The 22,194-nt window shown below is 45.5% G+C and overlaps 1 protein-coding gene across 3 annotated transcripts in view; it reads right to left on the bottom strand.

Moving 5' to 3' along the window:
• STAT3 (signal transducer and activator of transcription 3) overlaps positions 1–15,814 on the bottom strand; it is a 41,585-nt gene extending 25,771 nt beyond the window's left edge. The window contains exon 1 of one of the 3 annotated variants that reach the window (XM_077917308.1): positions 15,688–15,814. The gene's annotated coding sequence lies outside the window, so the exon portion shown is untranslated. Of the gene's footprint in view, positions 1–7,206; positions 7,384–10,467; positions 10,588–15,687 lie in introns of those variants that run through there. The other 2 variants (XM_077917310.1, XM_077917309.1) reach the window with 2 other exon arrangements.
• Positions 15,815–22,194: the final 6,380 nt, after the last annotated feature.

Here is a 22,194-nt window from a genome sequence, read left to right as displayed (position 1 = left end):
ACGGTACATTGCCTCTTTTCATGGAGTCTCCATTTGGTTTACCAAGGCTAATATCCACTCACAGGCCTCTCTTTCATAAATTGGGACTTTTGTTTTTAGTGGTTTCTTAGTGATTAGGGACTGTCCCTTTGTCCTAATGCAGCAAGCAGGTTCCCTTCCTCCCAGTGCAAATCAGATTTGCTGCATCCAGCAGCCACTTCCCTCTAACGAAGGAAACAAGCCAAGGCAGCACACAGGAGGTGCAGAAGAAAACCAAGATCATGACACATGCGGAACAAGCAAATATTTGGCAAACCAACTGTGATGAAGAGCAGAGTTGCAGTGAGCTCCACTAGGGAAATACCAAATGCTTGACCTCTGGAATTACTGGAGTAATAAAAGGTGAGCCTGAACTGCTAGGCCTGATAGAGATCTCAGCCTAACATAGCTTTTCCTCCAATCTCCAGACTCCCAACTATTACCAAACCCACTCAAAATGGCTAACGCTTAGGAATGACTGGAGTTGGTAATCCAAAATTTACAGGGTGGTAGTCAACTAATTTCATTCAAATTACCCACTGAAACTGATGGAACATGACTCAGTTAGGTGCATTAATTACAACAGGTCTACTCTGAGTAAAACCTAACTGAATACCATCCTTGGAAGGCACCAGATTGGGAAACCATGATAAAGTGTTATCAAATTGTTTAGGTGACCTCTATAACGATTTTTTTCCAATTCCTTTGACAGATGCTATGGAGTTTCACGGAGGCTGCCAATATATGTTCCGTTTTGGACAGCTTTCTGTTCCACCCCTGTTTTGGTAGCAGAACATTTTTCACCCAGAGCTATTTTTAATATTTGTGGTATGTCACTGGTGGCGTTCCCTCCTACCTCTTTCTTGTATGTGTGAAAATAAAAAGAACATTTATACCACACATTGTCCTCCGACTCTTGGCAGGTTTTTGCGTGTCAGTTTTTAAGTGTACAACATATGCCCAACTTTTATATGCCTGGAAGTCGCAATAGCGCTTAAACTGGAATCACAACTGACTGAGAGCAAGAGAGCTCATGTGTTCCTATTCACCCTCTCACTCAAACTCCACAATCAGAATACTAGACTCATCTCCATGTACCCTAAAAAGAGACGCATGTTGCAGAAAGTAAGCAGCAGAGAGGACTCCTCAAAGCAAGCCATGCCACAACCTTTAGGAAGCCATGCTAACCACCAGCTAAACTGGTGACTGGGAGTAGCTGTAAAGACCACATAACACCAGTCCTGAAAGACCTACATTGGCTCCCAGTATGTTTCTGAGCACAATTCAAAGTGTTGGTGCTGACCTTTAAAGCCATAAACGGCCTCAGCCCAGTATGCCTGAAGGAGTGTCTCCACCCCCATAATTCAGGCCGGACACTGAGGTCCACCTCCGAGGGCCTTCTGGTGGTTCGCTCACTGTGAGATGTGAGTTTACAGGGAACCAGGCAGAGGGCCTTCTTGGTAGTGGCGCCCGCCCTGTGGAACGTCCTCCCATCAGATGTCAAGGAAATGAAACAACTATCTGACTTTTAGAAGACATCTGAAAGCAGCCCTGTTTAGGAAAGTTTTTAATGTTTGGTGTTTTATTGTGCTTTTAATTCTGTTGGGAGCCGCCCAGAGTGGCTGGGGAAACCCAGCCAGATGGGTGAAGTATAAATAATTTTTATTATTATTATTATTATTATTATTATTATTATTATTATTATTAAAGGTCAAGCAAAAGACACAGCACCAAACCCTCTAAGTCTGAGGCCTGGAAAGAATTTTGTCATCAAGACACACAGGCAACACAGTTCTCTCTTCCGCTTTGCATGGCAGGCAGCTCAAGTAGTCCTGCAACAACTTTCCATTTCTCTTCTGCAAGCTGATTAAAGAAGCCGCCCACTACCATCACCCAAAGTGCAAATAAAACAAATCAAAGACAAAACTAATTGTGGACTGACACACATAGCCAGACAACAATGAAAAGAGTTTAGAGAAACACTGGGGGTGGGGTGGGGTGGGGAGGATACAGGTCTATGTGTATAGGTACTGAAAAGATATATGCAGAAATGTGGGTGTGTATTCCTAAATGGCACTGCCTCATTGACAGCCAGCACTGTCAATCAACACAAAAAGTGAGTGACCAAACAGCTGCCCCAGGATACTAATCAGGAATCACCCCATGGTGGATGGAGCCAAAATGGGGCCACTAGGAAGCAAGAGGGAAATATAAAGTTTGTGGGCACACAGAGGTTTGCAAAAGTTTATCTATTTTTGAGGATGTTCTTTTAAATTGAAGGGAAAACCAAAGCCAGTACTGTTGCTGCAAAATTTGTTAAGAGTGTCAGTTTGAAAAATAAATGGGAAATCAGAGTGTAATGGGGTGGGGTGGGGGTGGGGCACTCTGTTTCATAACACAAAAGATAACTTATTTTTGGAAAAGGTGCCTGACAGGCACCTTCAAATGGAGCACCTCCGTTATAAGTGATGACAAACTGAAGCGTTGTTCAAGGCTCAACTTGCAGTCTCCTCATTTAAACCCCACAACAACCCTGTGAGGTAGGTGAGGCTGAGAGGCAGTGACTGGCCCAAGGTCACTCAGTGAGCTTCGTGGCCGAGTGAGGATTTGAACCCAAGTCCCCCAGGTCCAAGTACCACACTCTTAACCACTATGCTCTGTATTTAGCATATATGGAGCTCACTTCAAGTGTGCAAAGAGCCCAACATATTTTCTCTCAGTTTCTCAACAAGTTAGGTCAGCGTTATTATTTCTGAAAGCTTGATGGTCGAGGTGGAATCTGGACCGGAGATTTCCCAGGAGCTAAGCAAACAGGCTTGTGCCCCTGGCTCCTTACCCAAAAAGACATAAAATGTTCCAAGTGTGTGTATTTAACTCTTTTTACCTCACACTTCAGAATAACGGAGCAAAATTTGGTGAGGTAACAAACCTCGTCTTGTTTTCAAAGGGAGGCCGCATTAGGTGGGAAGCCCATACCGAAGCTTCTCTGTACAGTGGTACCTCGGGTTACATACGCTTCAGGTTACAGACTCCGCTAACCCAGAAATAGTACCTCAGGTTAAGAACTTTGCTTCAGGATGAGAACAGAAATCGTGCTCTGGCGGCGCAGCAGCAGCAGGAGGCCCCATTAGCTAAAGTGGTGCTTCAGGTTAAGAACAGTTTCATGTTAAGAACGGACCTCCGTAACGAATTAAGTACTTAACCCGAGGTACCACTGTAGTGGGAAAACATAGGCAGGTCTCAGGGCATGGCTTGAGGGTAAATGATACAGCTGCCTTGCTAAAGCTAAGCAAAATTTGAGCATCTGGCCTGTGCCTGGATGGGAGACAACTGAGGAGCCCCACATATGCCACCTTGAGTTCCATGAAAGAAGAGAAACGGGAGGGGGCAGGGTTCTCTGTACCTAATTCTAGTTCAGAATACCTGTGGATCTAGCCTGGTATTGTCCACTCTGACTGGCAGCAGCTTTCCAGGGCACCTGTTTCCCCCTTTTTAACTGGAAATGCCAGGGATTCAACCTGACACCTTGTAAAGGCCAAGCAGATGCACTACCGAGGAAGCCACAATCCTTCCTCCCCAGGAATACATATATATAGTCTCTGTACCATCCACATTCCCCACACGGAGAATCTCACAAGAGGACGCCAGCCAGAGTTCTCCCGAGTTCAGATTTCTAAAGACGTCTTTCTCCTCTGTGGCAGTTAAAGTCAGCCTGGAAAGGGGAGGCGGACCTCGTCCTGGTAACATTCCCACGAAGTCTGGGTCCCGTGGTAGGTATTACTGCCCACTGGGACTTGTTGGCTGGAAGGCAGGGAGACCAGCAGTAGACACAGCCCAGGCATGGGCAAACTCTGGCCCTCCAGATGTTTGGGACTACAATTCCCATCATCCCTAACCACTGTCATGTTTGCTAGGGATGATGGGAATTGTAGTCCCAAACATCTGGAGGGCCGGAGTTTGCCTATGCCTGACATAGCCCATGTCAAGCACAGCCACCCACTGACTGCAAGTAAGAAGACAGGCAGGTGAGGGCCAGCTGAGAAGTTGGGGGGGGGGCAATGCCCTATCCGCCCTCATGGAACAGCCTCCATTGTGCAGCTGTATGTTGTTGCAACAGCTCACTGTGGAAACAGGCAGAGGAGCATGGTAAATGCAGGACATAATAGAAGCTTGTGGGATTTTTGGGGGTGGGAGAGATGCATGGAGGCCACATGCTGGAAGTCCTGGGATAGGACCATATGGGGAAAGAAGGGGGAAATATTCTGCTGTGACACTCTTAAAAATGTTTCTTAAGGAGGTGGTAAATGAAGTATAATGAACCACCTGGTTCACAAAAGCCTGAGCATCACCCCTGCACACACACACGTGGTTGGGTTAGAGGATGTGCAGGGGACAGTCACAAAAGAGCTGGCATGCAAAGGGCTTTTTAAAAAGCTGAGAATTCTGAGATCATTTTAAAGTCTGTTCTGATATTTTGTTCCATCAGATATTCCTTCCTAAATTGGCAGTGGGGTGGGGTGGGGGGAGAGGAAATCTCAGCTGCCCAATGTAGGTTTTTTCTCCAGATTTTAAAATTTATTTTAAATTTATTTATGAATATATAACCCACGCTTCAATTAAAAAATATGGCAGGCTGGAGCATATTTACCGTATTTTATTGTTGCAGTCAGAAAGCTCTCCAAGGAGCTCAAGGGGACACACCAGTGTCGCCCATTTATTCCCCACAACAACCCTGTGAGGTAGGTTAGGCTGAGAGGCGGTGATTGACCCAAGGTCACCCAGTGAGTTCCATGACTCTGTGGGGATTTGAACCCTGGTCTCCCAGGTCATAGTCCAACACTAACAATTACACCACTCCAGTTTGAGTGATGCCAGGCTAAGAAACAGGGGCAGTGGGTGCCGCTGGTCTGTGGTCCCTTCCTGAGATTACAGGCTCTGACAATGAGTAAATACAGTATAGGAATATAATTCACAGATATAGAGAATGTAAGGGAGCAATTGATAGGACATTGTGTGTGTGTGTACACATATACGTATACATAAATATTTTTCTTTCATAGAAAAGTCTTGATTCCTGTTCTCTTTCTCTCTCTGCAGCATCAAAAAATCTGAAAAACCCAGCCTGTGTGTGGTTGTAGCCTTCATTCTCAGGGGGAAAAAACAATCCCAAGAAATTACTAATTACTGTATAGAAGATATGCAAAAAGTCCAGAGTTACAAGAACAGGGAGGAGTTTTAAGGTGCTGTTAAGAGTTCATAGTAGCACTAACAATTATTGGCTCAAATAAATCACATTTGGGACTGAGCCAACAGCTCAACCTCTTGCTTTTCAGAGAAACACAGGGGAGAAAAGAAAAAGAGAGAGGCCAACATACATTTTAAAAACCCCACAGGATTGTAGAGAAACAATGTGTGTGTGTGTGTGGCATTTTGAATACTTGTAAAAAAGCGCAACATAAGGCAATTATGCAATTACTTCCTCCAGTACAGCAGTTTTTTGCAGTGATGATTTCATTTTGGCTAGCCTGCTCCTCCTGTCAAATTACAAATTAAAATGAGCAGAGGTGACAAGATAAGATGATACAGGATCACTTGGCACGTATCCAAGTGACAAAATGCCCTTAACACATCCGCATTCGTGAAACGGCAGCATTGCTTGGAAAATTATTTGACAGGTCATGGTTTCGGTAAGTGTCCCCTGGTTTCAATTTATGCAGGCAGGTAACTGACTTAAAAAGAGCTGCTATTCTCAAACGCCCATGAAAGGCCACATTTTGCATTTGTGGGTCTGGAGTGACAAAATAATTCTTGCCTAATTTGCAAGTATCAGCCACAGAGTAAATTGCTTGCATCTGTTCTGGACAGAAGCCATCGTCAACCCCCCATAAACTAATTAATCTGCTGAATTGCAAAAAAAGATGCTACGCAAATAACAAGTAACTTCATTTGTTTGTTTGTATTAAGATGCCAACAGATTTTGGCTGGCCTTGGCTGTTTAACAAGATACATTATTTCAGTTACCCATAATCTGTTTGTCTGGCTTTATCTGTGCTTTAATAATTATTTTATGTGCGTTTGTTTTTTAACTGTTTTGCAGATTTTAGCTGGGTTAGCTACATTTTATTTGTACACCACTTTAGAGAGCTCTTAGATTAAGCGGCTTATAAATCTTCTAAATTGACTCGAAAGTTGTGTGATCACAATTTTATGCACTTGGCGGCTGGCCAGCACACCCATCACACAAATTAAACACATGCAAGGTGGAGAGCTTACCAGGCCCTGGAAAGGTCTTGTGTAAGCTCTGGAGCTCCAGGTGAGTGTCTCCCAGAGCCTGGTATGCAAGGCAGAGTGCTTAAAAGCTCTTTTTGCTGGGTTTTCCTGCTGTTTGTTAATCTCACTGCATTTCTATCCCACCTTTCCTCCAAAGAGTTCTAGGTGGCATACATAGTTTGTTGAGCTTTTTAGGCAAACAAACAAACAAACAAACAAGTTTTTGCCCTATTTTTTAAGGAAAATAGCAAAAAAATGACACTGCCAACACAGGTTGCCATACATCTGGATTTTCCCGAACATTTTTAGTGATTTCCACCCAGACACTGCTTTCGACTGCAGTATTCTGGATAAGTCCGGGATATTCCGGACGTATGCCAACCCTAAGTTTTCATCCTCTTCATTTAAACTGTTATACTAAAAGGGAGTGTTTGGCCCAAGGTTCCCCAGTGAGCTTCATAGCTGAGTGGAGGTTTGAACCCTGGTCTCCCAAGTCTTAGTCAGACACTCTCACCATTACACCAAACGGATGCTCCTCCACGCGCACCTCCTAGGAAGTAAACAAACTAGCACATCCATTTTTCAGTTCTAGTTTTCCAGTTACGGAATTAAAATATTTCCATTTAAATAAATTTTATTGTATATAGCCAAAGGCCTTTACAATGGAAGACAGGTCGTCCAGAATTAAAATGAGATAGCTTTAAAAAAGAAAAAAGTAATCCCCCACCAGCTCTTTGCTGTGGTGCGATTCACGCCAGCACCTCATTCCGTCACATCTGCAGAACAGACAGACTTTTGGCAAACCTTCCACATTCACCAAGTCACGTTTACTTTCACCCACATTTAAAAAGCCCCCTCAGAGCACGAAATGAAACAAAACTCACAGGGCACATCCCCCCCCCCCCAACAACACTGTACCTTTACAGTCTTGACCGGTAAGCACGGGATGAATTCTCAATCTCTGTTCTCATTCGCCCCCAAAGGCAGCCTCCAGCAACTCCCTTGGAAAGCAGGAAAGGGGCTTACGGGAAACGCAAGAGGCAGACTCTGCTGGGAACTGCCCCAGAGACAAGGAAGTTGCCTTCGGATTTGTTCCACGCACAGGTCATTTGGAAGCTAGCTATGAAGCCCGGGAGGAAAGAACTGTTATTTGTCTGTTCCAATCTTTCCAATCTTTCAGTTTCCTGAGGGTCAAGAATCATTTGAAATAAGTCGGCGGCAGGCAAGGGAGAGGGTAGACATTTCGGTCTCAAAGAACCACCACCACCATGGCACAATTCAGAGCTGTCTTCTTTTTTCAAACCATGAATGGAAAGTGAAAGAAGCCAGCAGTATGCACAGTGGATCAGGAAATGCTTTTGATTCCCCATTGCAAACAGCAGACTCATCATGCTTGCATGAAAGCCAAGCTGGGCCGAGAGAAAGATTTTAAAGAAGCAGGATTTCCCCAGCCGGCTGAGGCTGATGCGATTTGTAGTGCAAAGTACTGGGAGGTTGGGGAAAGGCTGGTGGCACATAGCCAATCCATAATATAAATTCTCCGAGTGGCTCACAAAACAAATACAACTATTAAAATACCGTATCAAAGAAAAACTATTAAAATCTAAAAGCGCAATTAAGACACTTGACTTGCCATGTTTTGTTTTTTGTTTTGTTTTTTAATATATGCATGAAATTTGTGCCTTGTCTGGTTTGGATGTAAGACAGCAAGAACATGCATAGGTACAGGTGCCTAGGGAAAAAGCTGACTGCTTCACTCCTCCCCTGATTCTGATGCTGTCAGGCTACCCAGAGCAAAGCCGTGATTTGGCTCAGAGCTCTATGTGAACCCAAGTGGCTCCAAGGTTTGTACTTAGTTAACTGCCCATGGTTTGCTTGGAGGAGACAAACCATGACTGCTGGTTTGGATGACACACTAAGCCAAATAATGGCTTAGTCCAGCCAGGTAGTTCAGCGGCAGTACTGTTGGGTGGAGGGTAGTGAAGTGGCTGCAATTGCTCACTGGCAGGGGCCAGTGTGGTGTAGTGGTTAAGAGCGGTAGATTCGTAATCTGGGGAACCGGGTTCGCGTCTCCGCTCCTCCACATGCAGCTGCTGGGTGACCTTGGGCTATTCACACTTCTCTGAAGTCTCTCAGCCCCACTCACCTCACAGAGTGTTTGTTGTGGGGGAGGAAGGGAAAGGAGAATGTTAGCCGCTTTGAGACTCCTTCGGGTAGCGATAAAGCGGGATATCAAATCCAAACTCCTCCTCCACTAAGCTATGGTTTGGGCTTAGCATTACAGTTGTACCTTGGATCCCAAATGCCTTGCGAGTCGAATGTTTTAGCTCCCGAACGCTACAAACCCAGAAGTGAGTGTTCCAGTTTGCAAACGTTCTTTGGAACCCAATGTCCGACGGGGCTTCCGATTGGCTGCTGGAGCCGCGCCTTGGTTTCCGAACGTTTTGGAAGTCAAAGAGACTTCTGGAACGGATTCCGTCCAACTTCCAAGGTACCACTATATAAGCAAACGAGGCCAGTGAGCTAGAAGGTGTCCATAAAGATGGGGTCCCCAAGATAAACACCACTTCTAACAGTAGTTACAGGCCCTGTGAACTTTCTGCACATGGTTGTTAATAATCTGAATCTGCAGGGATCTCATCTGTCAACTTGCCATATGCTTTTCTTCAAGCGGTTGAGATACAATAGGCCGTTCAACAGGATGGGCCATTGGCCTGCTGCAGCAGGACTCTTCATAGGCTTAAAACACACACACACAGAGAGAGAGAGAGAAGAGAGAGAGAGAGAGAGAGAGAGGGAGAGAGAGAGAGAGAGAGAGAAAGCGCAGAAACCAGATACACCAAGAAACAATTGAAAGCACTTCTGCACGTGGAGGAAGATAATGCAGCTTTGAATGCACTGGCCACTTCTCACTTTGAGAAACGTTTCCTGTGCACATGGCTAGGGAACCACTAAAAGCAAAGTGCTGGGAGAACCACAACAAGCAAAGAAAACTCAAAGCATTTGTTTCGAAATAAAGACAGCCACTGAACTTTCTGCTTCTCCTAGTTGAATGACACTTCTCTACTCATTTGAAGCGATGGACTCTGGGATTCTCGCCGTTTCTGTGAGAAACGTTATGACACGCCTTTCTGAGCACCCTGGGAAACTCAGAATGCAAACTAAATACTGACATATTGTCAAAGAAGATGCTACAGACCTGGATATCTATTCTGGAGAAGCCAAGACTTGAGGGGTGTGGTGGCTGCAGCGTGAAATCCCTTCAGGTAATGAAGGAGTACTATGACAAAGCCTTCTTCTCTCCGCCCCAACGGGCAGGATTAGATTTTGGATGAACATTAAAAGGTTCTTCATGATAAGATCAGTTTGATGCTGGAAACTGTTGCCTGGCAGGTGGGCGGGCTCTCTCTCTCTCTCTCTCTGGAGATATTATCATAAATATTACAAATATTACAATTTATTACCCACTCTTCACCCTAAGGTGCCAGGCCAAGGTACAACAATTAAAATGCAATACTGATGTTAAAACACAGTATTGCACAACATTGAGATCCAGCATTGAGGGCCTTCTGGCGGTTCCCTCTTTGCGAGAAGTGAGGTTACAGGGAACCAGACAGAGGGCCTTCTTGGTAGTGGCGCCCGCCCTGTGGAACGCCCTCCCATCAGATGTGATGGAAATAAGCAGCTATCTTATCTTTAAAAGACATCTGAAGGCAGCACTGTTTAGGGAAGTTTTTAATATTTAATGCTGTATTGTTTTAACACTCAATTGGGAGCCGCCCAGAGTGGCTGGGGAAACTCAGCCAGATGGGGTATTATTATTATTATTATTAAAAGCAGTTCAAAACCACCAACAATCGCAGAAGCAAGCTGGGTCCTAAAAATAAGACATAAAAGGGTAAAGGTAAAGGACCCCTGACAGTTAAGTCCAGTTGCGAATGACTCTTGGGTTGGGGTGCTCATCTCGCTTTACTTGCCGAGGGAGCAGACGTCTGTCTGCAGACAGTTTTTCCAGGTCATGTGGCCAGCATGACTAAGCCACTTCTGGCGAAACCAGAGCAGCGCACGGAAAAGCCGTTTACCTTCCTGCCGGAGTGGTACCTATTTATCTACTTGAACTTTGACGTGCTTTCGAACTGCTAGGTTGGCAGGAGCTGGGATCGAGCAATGGGAGCTCACCCTGTTGCAGGGATTCAAACCGCCGCTCTTCTGATCGGCAATCCCCAGGCTCAGTGGTTTAGACCACAGCGCCATCCACGTCCCAAAAAATAAGACATCAAGTGTCAAAAGCCACAGTGAAGAGGCATGTCTTCAGCATTCACCAAAAGCTCCATGTTGAAGGTGCCAGACACACCTCTGTGGGGAAGGAAGTTCTACAGATGAGGAGCTGCCACAGAAAATGTCCTCTCCTGGCCTGTCAGCCTGAGATCTTCAATCAGCGGCTGGGCAGTCACCTATTCATAGAATAAGAGAACTGTATGATTGGGAGGTACCCATAGATTTACCAAGCCCAACACCCTGCGATGCAGGAATCCTGCCCACAGTTGTCCCTGGGTGGGCTCGAACCACCAACCTTCTGGTTAAGAGCGAAGCATACTGACCCACTGTGCCACCTGAGATATGGGGCGCTCTAGCTCTGAATGTCCTGCATGGTACAGGGTGTGTGTGGGCTACAAGGCACTCTCCAACTCTACAAGTTAGGTAGAATAAAGCAGTGCATGGAATGCAGGGGCCAGGGAGGTGCCGAGTGCAAAAGCACTTCGCCTGCTGAAAACCCTCCGATGTTGCCATTAAGAAGCAGAGGTTCTCCTGTTAATTAGAGCTTAATTTGGACTAAAGTACAGGCATGTGCTAGAAGAGATAAGATCACAAACGGTGGAACAAACCAACTGCAAGGATTTAAGGTTTGAACTTGAGATAAGACTTCATTTGGTGCAAAAGACTGGGGGGGGGGAGCCTACAGTTTATTTAAAGTTTTCTTTTCCACATTTATGATTCAGCAACCCTCCTCTGAACAGGACAGGAAGAAACACCATGGACAAAATAATTGCCACACACAGGAAGAACAAGGCTATAGTTTGAGTTCCTCCCTTGCAGTTTTATAAATTATTTAATGTGCCAATAATGTGCGAATAAAAGTTATTAATACTGCCGTTGTTGTATAAGGGATTTTTATTGTGACCAGAATGTAATTTAACCTGATAAGATTTTGGAACGCAGAAATAAAGAAAATTATCAAACCATCAAATCTAGCACGCGGAGAGCCACTTTAACTAAATTATATACCGGTAATTCAGTATTTTAATTATTTGTATTAATAGTTGTATTAAAATTGCTATTGTTATAATGAGGTTATTATGGGACTGTAATTGAAAACTAATAAAAATGTATTACAAAACAAAAATCATACAGCACTAAAACAGACAATAAAATTTGTGATATTACTATGCAAAAAATACAAAAAAATAGTTGGGGGTAGGTAAGGGATGGGGCTATGGACTCCCTGGATGCATTCTATGGGTCCTCGGACCCCTAATAAGGAACCACTGGTCTAAGATAAATTTAATTATTGTAAAGATATATTATTTTGCTGGATTTTATACATGTGCATTTTAAAAAAGACAAAACAGCATGGGATTTAAACTTAAGATGCAGAAGTATGTCCTGAACATAGGCACAAAATTTCATTTCAATACCTGTCTGCAGGATTATCACAAGACATATGGAGCAAAAGCTTTTGGTTTAACTAAGGGCCTCACTTTACTACAACATATATGCCTCTGACAAAGGACTCATCAGAAATCCCGACTTCCAAGCAGGACCAGTTCTTAATAGCTGGCAGACTGTGTCAGACTATTAAAAGCCAGATTTGACACATTGAGTGTAGTCCCCCCACCCCCAGTCGAATAAATGCTCCCATTTCCATTTATTTTGGGGAAAGAATTAAAATGAAAGCAAAGTTGTTTTGCATGTGTGACCTTTAACAAGTTTCATTTGTTCCACGTAGCCAAGGGCTTTGTGCTGGATCATGATGGATTATTACGCTTACAGAATAGCTGTCCTGATCTTTATAACCAAGCTCCTGTATAAGATGTCTCTTCTTTCGCACCTTGCTTCTATAAACACAGGCCAGAGACAAACACTGCACTGTGGTTTTGACATTGGAGACGCCAGCTGGGAGAACAGCAGCAGCAGCAGGAGTCAGCCAGGAATCATAAAACTGACTTACTGCAAACCAGAGGGGGGTGGGGAAGCGGGGGAGAAAGAGACAGAGAAAGAATACTGGTTCTCAGCAAACACCTCACAGTCAACATCATGGAAGTCAGGGCACTGGAACATCAATATCAGACCCTCCAAGTGTCCCTTTTTTCCGGGGACAGTCCCAGATTTACAGAAGCCGACCTGGTTTCTGATTTGATCCTGGAATGACCCACATTTCCTTAGGACATCCCTATTTTCATAGGAGAAATGTTGGAGGGTATGCGACCCCTAAGTCAAGGAGATAAGTAACTATACAACCTATTTACAAGACATCTGAAGGCAGCCCTGTATAGGGAAGTTTTAAAACATTTATATATATATTGGAAGTCGCGCAGAGTGGCTGGGGCAACCCAGTCAGATGGGTGGGGTATAAATAAATTATTATTATTATTATTATTATTATTATTATTATGGAATAGGGTGTCCCTATTTTCATTGGGAAAATGTTGGAGGGTATACAACATTACTGCATCTTTTAAGTGCCCAGTTCAGTTGAAAACAGCAGGACATTCCCGCTTCTTTGCAAGATCTTAGTCTATGCTGCTGCTCTTCACTTCCATTTTCTGTGGTTATCCTGGAGGACAGGAGCAGAAATATGCCCCAATGCCTAAACCAGGGACAGTGGCCCTCCAGGGTCTGTTGGACTACAACTCCCATCAGCCCCAGCTAGCGTGGTCAATGGTCCAGGATGATGATAGAGCTTGGAGCCAACAGACTTCTTAAATACTACAGGTTCCCCATCCCTTGTTAAGAAAGCAAGCACCTTGCCATAGGCAGGAGACAGTGATCATTGCTTACCCTGCTCCCTCAATTAAATAGCCATTGTAATGTCTATACAATGAATCCCTGGGTCAGATAAACTACAGTGGTACCTCAGGTTACCTACGCTTCAGGTTACAGACTCCGCTAACCCAGAAATAGTGCTTCAGGTTAAGAACAGAAATTGTGCTGTGGCGGCAGCAGGAGGCCCCATTAGCTAAAGTGGTGCTTCAGGTTAAGAACAGTTTCAGGTTAAGTACGGACCTCCGGAAAGAATTAAGTACTTAACCCAAGGTACCACTGTAATGGGGAAAAACCTGCCTGTGCAACCCACAGTCAAAAGAGCAAGCTTCTTCTTCAGCCACTTCCCTAGCCATGCAAGAACCCCCCTGAGAGATCTGAATGCTCTGGTGAAGGAGCACATTCTTAAATTATTGCTAGAAGCTTCTTAAGGATAATTTGGGAATTTGCAAGTTCCAGCAGGCATCCCAGGCAACCTTGGAAGCAGCCAAGGACCTCCTATCCCCATCGAAACCTGGCAATGCAATCCAGAGCAAAAGCTGAAGTACCTCGAAAGTAGCGAAGGCCTTCCTTCTGAAACAGAAAGGTAAACATCGAGGGAAATTGCCAGATCGTAACCCTTGGACTGGCCAGCTTTGCAGCAGAGCTGTTTTTGCACCATAACGCAACCTCCCCCACACTTGGCCTATTGAGACACTTGTGCAAACAGAAGCTTCCTGTCAGCCTTTTTTTAAAGTTTAGTGGAGGTTTTTTTTTTGCTACCCAACAGCGTCCAATTTAGAAGGCAACAGAATAAGTCAGTGAGAAGGGGGTCAACCTTGCAAAACATCACTTCACTACGAAACCAGGTCAGAATCTCCCACAGCCGTTTGGGAGGCTGGCTCCAGTTCTGCTTTGTTTTTAAATCTGATTTTTATGAAGACTCACGTTCAGGGACACTGTGTTTGTATAGCCAGATAAAGAAGTGATGCCGGGGTGGGGTGAGAGAAGAGAGAGATAAAAATGGGGATTTCCCAACTGATAACTTCCAGCAACAGGGATACTGCCCCCCACAAAAATGAGGCATGTGGATGTCAAGCCAGGCCCCAGCCCTTCCTTGTTGAATGATAGGAAGAACCAAGAACAATGCACCCTAGATAACACCATATCAGCTAGCTCTGCATAGGTGACAGCTGCCATACTGCCCTAGACCCCCATCTTCACTATACTGTACTTTTAAAGCAGTATCACAGCACTTTATTTTACTTATTTCATAAAATAAATACACGACTTGATTAAAAAAACAAAAAACCTCAAAGCAGTTTTTTAAAAAGCCTTAAACCATCCTCTGTTTCATCCCCCCCAAAGCATCCTGGGAACTGTAGTTTATAAGTGTGCTGAGAGTTGTCATGAAACACCCCTCCCCCCTCACATACACATTCAGCTCACAATCTCAGAGAGGTTTAACAATCAATCCTTCTTCCCAGGAAATTCCCGGAATTGACGCTCAACTCTCCTCACAACTTTTAAGCCTCTTAAGTCCTCTTCCACTTTCCAGGATGCTTGGGCGGGGGGGGGGGGCGACCATGACTGCTTAAAGCGGTACAAAACCGCTTTAAATTCATAGTGCAGATGGGACCCTCGCTTTCAGCAGTCGTTTTCCTTGTAGTTGAGGGAACAGCATGGGGTTTCCAACCCACCCGCAACAGCCCTACAATTATTCCCTTTTCCGCGTCTCTCCAGACGCTCCCCGCCATTGGGGGAGGGCCTACAAAGTGTACCTAATAAATACTTCAGGGGCAATAACATATCAGGGGCGCGAGCAGACCCCTCACACTTTTTGGAGGGAGCAGAGAGAGCAAACATCTCCGCCGACAGACCCAACACATTGAGTTAATCCGAAGTCTAGGAAACCGAACGCGCATTAACACATACACACGCACACCCCTCCAAAGAAACTATATACATGACGGCAGACTTCCCGGATCCTTCAAGAGGCTCCCATGACCCACCACCTCCTTCCAAGGCTCATAGCTGGCAGGATAAAGCAGACCACCACCAGCATCCACCTCTTCCCCGCACCCAAGATGAGCCACTTCTCAGCCTCTTCCTCCCCACAACTTGCTCTTTGCTAGCCGCTCGCCGACCCCAACCTGACTAAAGAATTCCTGCCCACTTGGCCCTTGATTCCCCAGGGGAAGCAGTTGTTCCTCGGAGCAGCGCCTCGCCCCCAGCTGTCACCCTTCAAGCGGCGGATGGAGCGGGCACTCTGCACATGCTTAGAGGTAACCTCTACCTGAGCCGCGGCTGAGCCCTCCCGCCCCAAAGCAAGGCTCCGGCACGCCCGGCGGCCCCCGCCCCCGGTGCCTCCCGGCCTACCTTGCAGACCGCCCGGCGCCCCTTGCCCACCGCTGGGACCGATCCGGCCTCTTCCCGTCGCCGCGCTCTTAGCCCTGCCCCAGCTGCTGGCTGCGAGCCTGACCCCGCCCCCTCCCTCTCGCCCGCGCGCCCCGAGTTGCCGACATTCTCCGCCGCCGACCAATCGCCGGCGAGCTCCGCGGGTCCCTTCGCCGGGAGGCGCCTCTGGTAGCCAATCAGCGCGGGCCTCGGCTTTCATTATTCATCCGGCTGTTCCACGCCTAGCTTCCTCCTCCCGCTGCTCTGCTGGAAACCCAGCTGAGTTCCGGGCAGAGCGTGACGTCGCCGCCGCCGCTGTTGTCTTTCTCCTGAGCGGGAGGGAGGCTTCGCTTCAGCCCCAGTGGGCGGGGGAAGGAGCTCTCAGCGGGGATGCTGCAGGGCTGCTTGTAGGGTAGGGTGGGGTGGGGGGTTGCTTGGTCACCTCCCCCTAGTGGGCTCAGCCCTCTGCCCTGCCCTGCCCTGCTCAGCAAAGAGAAGTCGAGCTCGCCTTTCCTCTCCCAGTGCTGACAGAGAGTCTTGACAGGAGGAAGCCACAGCAGCTGCTGTCTCTGCCTACTCCTGCCAGGAAGCACTGGGCGAGTGCCTAGTTGCAAGGAGCCTCCATCCGCTGGTCCTTTGGCCCAGACTCTCCCCTACCTCTTTGCTTGACTTCTCTCTTGTTGGAGCAGTAGGTATTGGGGCGGGGGAGAGATAGGAGTTACTGGCACCCAGCCCCTCCACTGTGTGTGGCACACAGAAATAAATGGCAAGTGAGCAAGAAGGAGGAGGAGGCTGGTATTTGCATGAGTAGCTGCCACAGCTGGTTCTACCATTAGACAGAGTGAGGTGGTTGCCTTAGACAGCAGATCCTGGGAGGCAGGAAGTGGCAGTGAGGTGGTGAGAGGACACAGCTGTGGTGTTATCTGCGCCCTTCCTTATTTATTTTTATTTCACAAATTTTATACACCCCTTGGTTGTAGGAAAAAGAAAGTGGCTTACAAAAAAAAGACTAAAAACAAAATCATCACTAAAAACTTTTACAGCTATAATTTACGCCATACACAAAGTTAAAACCATAATAGACTGAAAACAAATTAAAACCCGTATAAACTTTCCAAACATCTGAGTAAGGTTTGCCTAAATAATAATGTCTTCAGCAGGCAGCAGAAAGAATACACTGAATGCATCTGTCAGGAGTAGTCAGTGTGTTGTCCTCTAGATGTTGTTGTACTCCGACTACCATCTTTCCTTACTATTAGCCATACTGGTTGGGGTTGATGGGAGTTGTAGTCCCACATCATCTGGAGGATACCATATTGGCCAACCGTGCTCTGCTAACCTGCTGCCCACAGGTGCAGTGGAAGGCTCTGTCCTGTCTGCAGTGCTCATTGGGCTGTTAAGGGGAAATTTTTATTCCCCTCTTAGGTCCCCCCCCCAGCCCATTGCCACCTCCAGGTGTCGGTCTAACACCTCTATAGCCTTTCCTGAGTCAAATGGGACAGAGAGATGGAGCTCGGTGTCATCTGCATATTGAATATCATTCCTGGAAACCAATCAGGTAAGTCGTGTCAGGGCTCCTGAAAAGCCTGCAGCATGGAGGTTTGGTGTCAGTCCTATAGGACATTGTTCCATAGAGATGAGGCAGGCCACCAAGAGGACTTCTCATGGCTACCCTCATTACTGATTTATGTAGTGGGCATACCAGGAGAACCTCTGAAGCAGATCTTAAGGTGTGGGCTGGTTGGTATAGGTGTGGGTGGTCCAGTAAATAGCTCAGGTCCAAGCTGGTTAGGACTTTAAAAGTCAAAACCAGCAATTGGTAATTTGGGCTTGGTAATTTGTTGTTGTCTTTTCATTTAATTTTTTGTTATGTAATGATAATCATCACCCTTTGACTTTCATGGGAAATGAGTGTTTAGCTTCTGACCTGAGCTACCTTGCCCTTTGAGTCTGTCCCTGTATGAGTTGCAGGTGGTATGGCACGAAGCAGAAAGTCCCAAACCTCCTTGAGGTGTGTTAGTGGTTGGCATTAGCCAGTCCTCCCAAGGTGCTGTGTGACCTCTGCAGCTGACCCTGGGAAGGGAAGGCTGCTGTTAGTGCACAGGTGGTGCGTACACCAGAAGGAAACACACGTTTGGTCTGGGTCAGGGGTCAGCAACCTTTTTCAGCCGTGGGCCGTTCCACCGTCCCTCAGACCATGTGGGACTATATTTTGAAAAAAAATGAATGAATTCCTATGCCCCACAAATAACCCAGAGGTGCATTTTAAATAAAAGGACGCATTCTACTCATGTAAAAACACGCTGATTCACTGACCGTCCATGGGCCAGATTGAGAAGGTGATTGGGCTGCATCCGGCCCACGGGCCTTAGGTTGCCTACCCCTGGTCTGGATTAATGAGTTCTGCATTGCGTAACAGAGGATGTTGGAAAGCTCACTTGTTCACCTCTGTCCCTGTTGTGCCAATTTCCTCTTTTTTGTGTGTTTCTCTGTTTTGTGAAACTCGTTTTATTGATTGGCTTACAAACCAACAATTTCTGAAACCCGTTTTTGTTACTGAAGTATTTCATACATGACACAAAAACAACAAAGGAAACTGGATTGTTGTTATTAAAATAATTTATATACTGTGGGAAATACAGTCAAACATATCTATGCATACATACTAGTTGGTGCATGAAGGGTTTAAAACCACAGAGTTCTTAGACTCAGCTAGGTCATGCCCCTTACCTCCATGAGGAAGGAAGTGAAGCTGCTTCTCTTTCTGTGCCTCACCTCTCTCCGTGCCATGTAATCAACCAGGACTAATGTTTGAAACTATATGCTGTATTTTGCACTCAAAAGTAATCTGCCTGTGTTCTTTTTGCTGCTGCATGAAATATCACATGAATTGGACCTTTGGATTTAGTAAGTTAAGCATTTAAAACTTACTGAACTGTATGTGGTCTGTTCATTGCTACATGGGTAGAGAGAGGGGGCAGGCGTTTTAAAGTACACTAAATGGGATATGCAAAAAGGTTTAGCAACCTACTAGCAATACTGCTGTTAAACTCTGAGATTGTTTTTAATTCTGTTGAGGGCTCTCTCCTGCTGGAGGGGTGTGCAAAGCCCTATGTTTTGAATGTACCGTAGGTACCCAGCTGATTATTTTGTTAATTACTCACACACAGGTCAGGTTAATTTCCCTCCTACATACACTGCCTTTCATCTTGAGAAGAAGTGTCAATGCATTTCCCAAGCAGAAAAAGCCAGCAGCAAAATAACAAGTTGTCAATCATAGTAAAACAGTAAGATCAAAGTAGAAAAACATCCCTAATTAAAATATATCATAAACAAGTCTATTAAAAAAACAGACCAGGAAATCAGAGGAAGGCTTACTTCAACAGGCATGTTTTAAAGAGCCAGCAGAATGCCAATACTTATGGAACCTCTTGTATTTCACCAGGGAGGGCATTCCATAACACTGGTACCACCAGTGAAAATAACTGACTCCATGTTACCTCAAGTCAATGATCAGGCTGTGACACAACTAACTGGGTTAACTGCCAGCCTAGCCTTCTCCCTGACATGCTACGGATCAATGTGCAGGATTATTATTATTTGTATATAAGAATCCACAGGCCCGGGTTTAGCAGCCCACTGAGAGATAAACCAGTGAGCTGCTGGGAAATCCAGGAATAAAAGTTTTAGTTTGAAAAAGTTTTGGAGAGAAGTACGAATTGGATTAAGACATGATGCTGAGGGATGGAGCGATTAACCCATTCTACTGTGCTGCTTCCCTGCTCTAAATCTCCCACAAACTACTGGCAACTGCAAAGGTACCTATATGATTTCCAACGTTGGACTGGTATCCAAGGTGGGCGAAAAGGCTCTTTAAGATCAGGAAAACAGCATGGTGGAAAGAGCTGGGTGCTGCTGCCCCAACTGGATTATTTGATTCAATTCTCTCATGCACAAACAAATGCGCGCACACCACACAGTTGCTTTGTGTTTTGACAAAAATAATATTTTTTTTTAAAGGGTGCAAGATTTGATCACTTATTTTCCAGTATCCTGTATAGTTTGGCTGTGACAGTTGGTCAAAATAGTTCACAGCTGGTCCCAACAGCCAGATCATATGTGCACTCTAGCTTCATACAAATCCAGGATTGATGATAGGAAAGAATAAATGTATTCACCATTGTGGCACCTTCATGCTGCAAAGTGGCACTTTTTTGAAGTGCTGCAACTCCTGCAGCTGTTGGGGACACAGTGACTCTGTTGCATGGGTGGGTGGGTGGGTGGGGCACAATCCTATAGATAGCAGCAGACCCTGAAAGAAATCATTCTACAGCCGTGAAGTGCACTGGCTAAGCTAGTTTTTTCTTGGTGGGCTGCTCAGCTGGGTTATGCAATTTAAGCCCTGATTAATATGAAGTGAGTGTAGACATGTTAACCAGAGTAGAGTCCGAGGGCTCGTCCACACTGGAGTTTACTGTGTATTGGCAGCTGTTTGCATTTCCATTTAATTTGCATTGTCTAAATGGCATTACCATCAAGCAACACCCATCTGAATGCAGACCCCTGTCAATTCTAATCCAATAAGTTGGGGGAGATGGGGCTCCAAACCTCTCTACTCAAGGTTGCATACAATTTGTTTTGTTTTTTAGGGGGTGGATGGATAAATTACCACTTTCTTCTACTCTGCTTTCCACAACCACTGCTTCATCAGTGTGTTCATTTCTTATCCAGCTTTCCTTTGACCCTCTGATTTGCATGAAGCCAGAAAACTGCATAAGCACATTTACAGTTGGCTGACTGCGCTTTTGCACACTTCTTAGGTGAGGGTTGTGTGTGTGGTTTTTTTTTTAATTTAAAAAGCTATCTGCGTGCATGCCCTGTTGGTACAGTCAGTGCCGGATTTACGTATAAGCTAAACAAGCCATAGCTTAGGGCCCCACTCTCTTGGGGCCCCCCAAAAAATTTAAAGGGAAAAAAACCTGGATGTACATTTCCAAAATATTAGATAAAAAACAAAATAAATCCTATATATACCGCAACAGTGCTTGTGCTGTGTAGGCTCCTATGATGTAAGTACAGTAATGGGCTCCGGTGCTAGCCTGCTCCCTAAAATATCACTGATTTGCTCATTTCTATATATAGGGTGCCTGCATGGACTGGTTGCATGGCAACATGTGCAAATGGCTTTAGATACCTATTAGGTCCATAAATTACCATATAACATATATTCAACACAAAAAACAGCGACAATTTGTTGTTGACAAAGGACAGCTGGACATATAAAGGGCTCCATTTCCTTCAGTAGCTTTGGGCCTCATCAAACCTAAATCCGGCCTTGGGTACAGTACTTAACTGGCATAACAGAGTTAATAAATTAGAAGGCAGGGACACAAACAAAAGGGGATGGGTACTGAAGCTGCTTCACATATGCCAAATCAAATAGCTGCAGGCATGGACTATTCCAGTCTAAATCTGAATGTGGGGAAAGTGGATTAACAGCTGAATGTGGACCAGCCAGACTGTGAAATGTTTTGATAGAGACCACCTGTGGCAAGGATTCTCAGTTGGACATGGCTGCTGTATCATTTTTGAGGAGCTTGCAGCGGTAATCGTATGAACCCACGGCCAGCAATGATCTTTTCGAAAACCTTAGCAAGCCACTCATTGTGGAGTGCTTTTATGCAACTATGCTTTAAGTTCATGCCTATGGCATATCTGAATGCCAGGTAGAATAGAATTCTGGGAGACTCGCGGTTGTGGGCAGCCAATATGTTTTATTATCATTTATGGATCCTTGTGTGGTCAAAATGGCTCCATCTGCACACAAGGGGAGGTATCAGCAGGTTCACAGAAAAGCCAAGATTTCAAAACTATCCCCCCAACAAACAAACAAAACAACTGGGGACAAAACCCCTAAAAAGGAGGGGGACCCAAAACAGACCAATGAAGACTGAGCATGCTCTATAGCCCGGGAATAGCACCTTGCTTTTTGGGGGCGGGGGAGGGGGATGGAATGTAGTTTCCTGGGAAAGAGCATGACTAGCTGACTGGCTGGCAGAAATTTGGATCAGGCTCACTCTGCCCTGCAACATTTTCCCCCAGTTGCACTTAATGAGCCACCCCAAGAAGGATTCCGGTCAGATCTTGTTAGTGGTTTCAGAGGCTTTACAGACTTGGGTAAGATCTGGTGCTCCTGGGGTTGGCTTAGATATGTAAACGATATGACAGCATTGTTAGGTGTTGTGGCTGGGGATTGTGGGGGGAAAGCAAGTGTGTACGGTCTGTTGCAACACCTTGTTGTGGTACCCACCTATTTTGAGCAAACCATTTTGTGAAATGTCTTTCTTTATTTCTTAACAGGCCTTTTGTGGTAATCTGAAATCTTTTCGGAGTTACCCACATATGCTGTGATGTCACTGGGCGATGATGACCTTTGCTTTCAAGTCAATAAATGCCGCAGTGACAGTTGAAACTTGTGGTTATTGTGCT

The sequence above is a fragment of the Podarcis muralis genome, chromosome 13, assembly GCF_964188315.1.
Source record: "Podarcis muralis chromosome 13, rPodMur119.hap1.1, whole genome shotgun sequence".
Classification (NCBI taxonomy): Eukaryota; Metazoa; Chordata; class Lepidosauria; order Squamata; family Lacertidae; genus Podarcis; species Podarcis muralis.
Note: the sequence above shows the minus strand (reverse complement) of the source record. Positions and strands in the feature narration are given on the sequence as shown.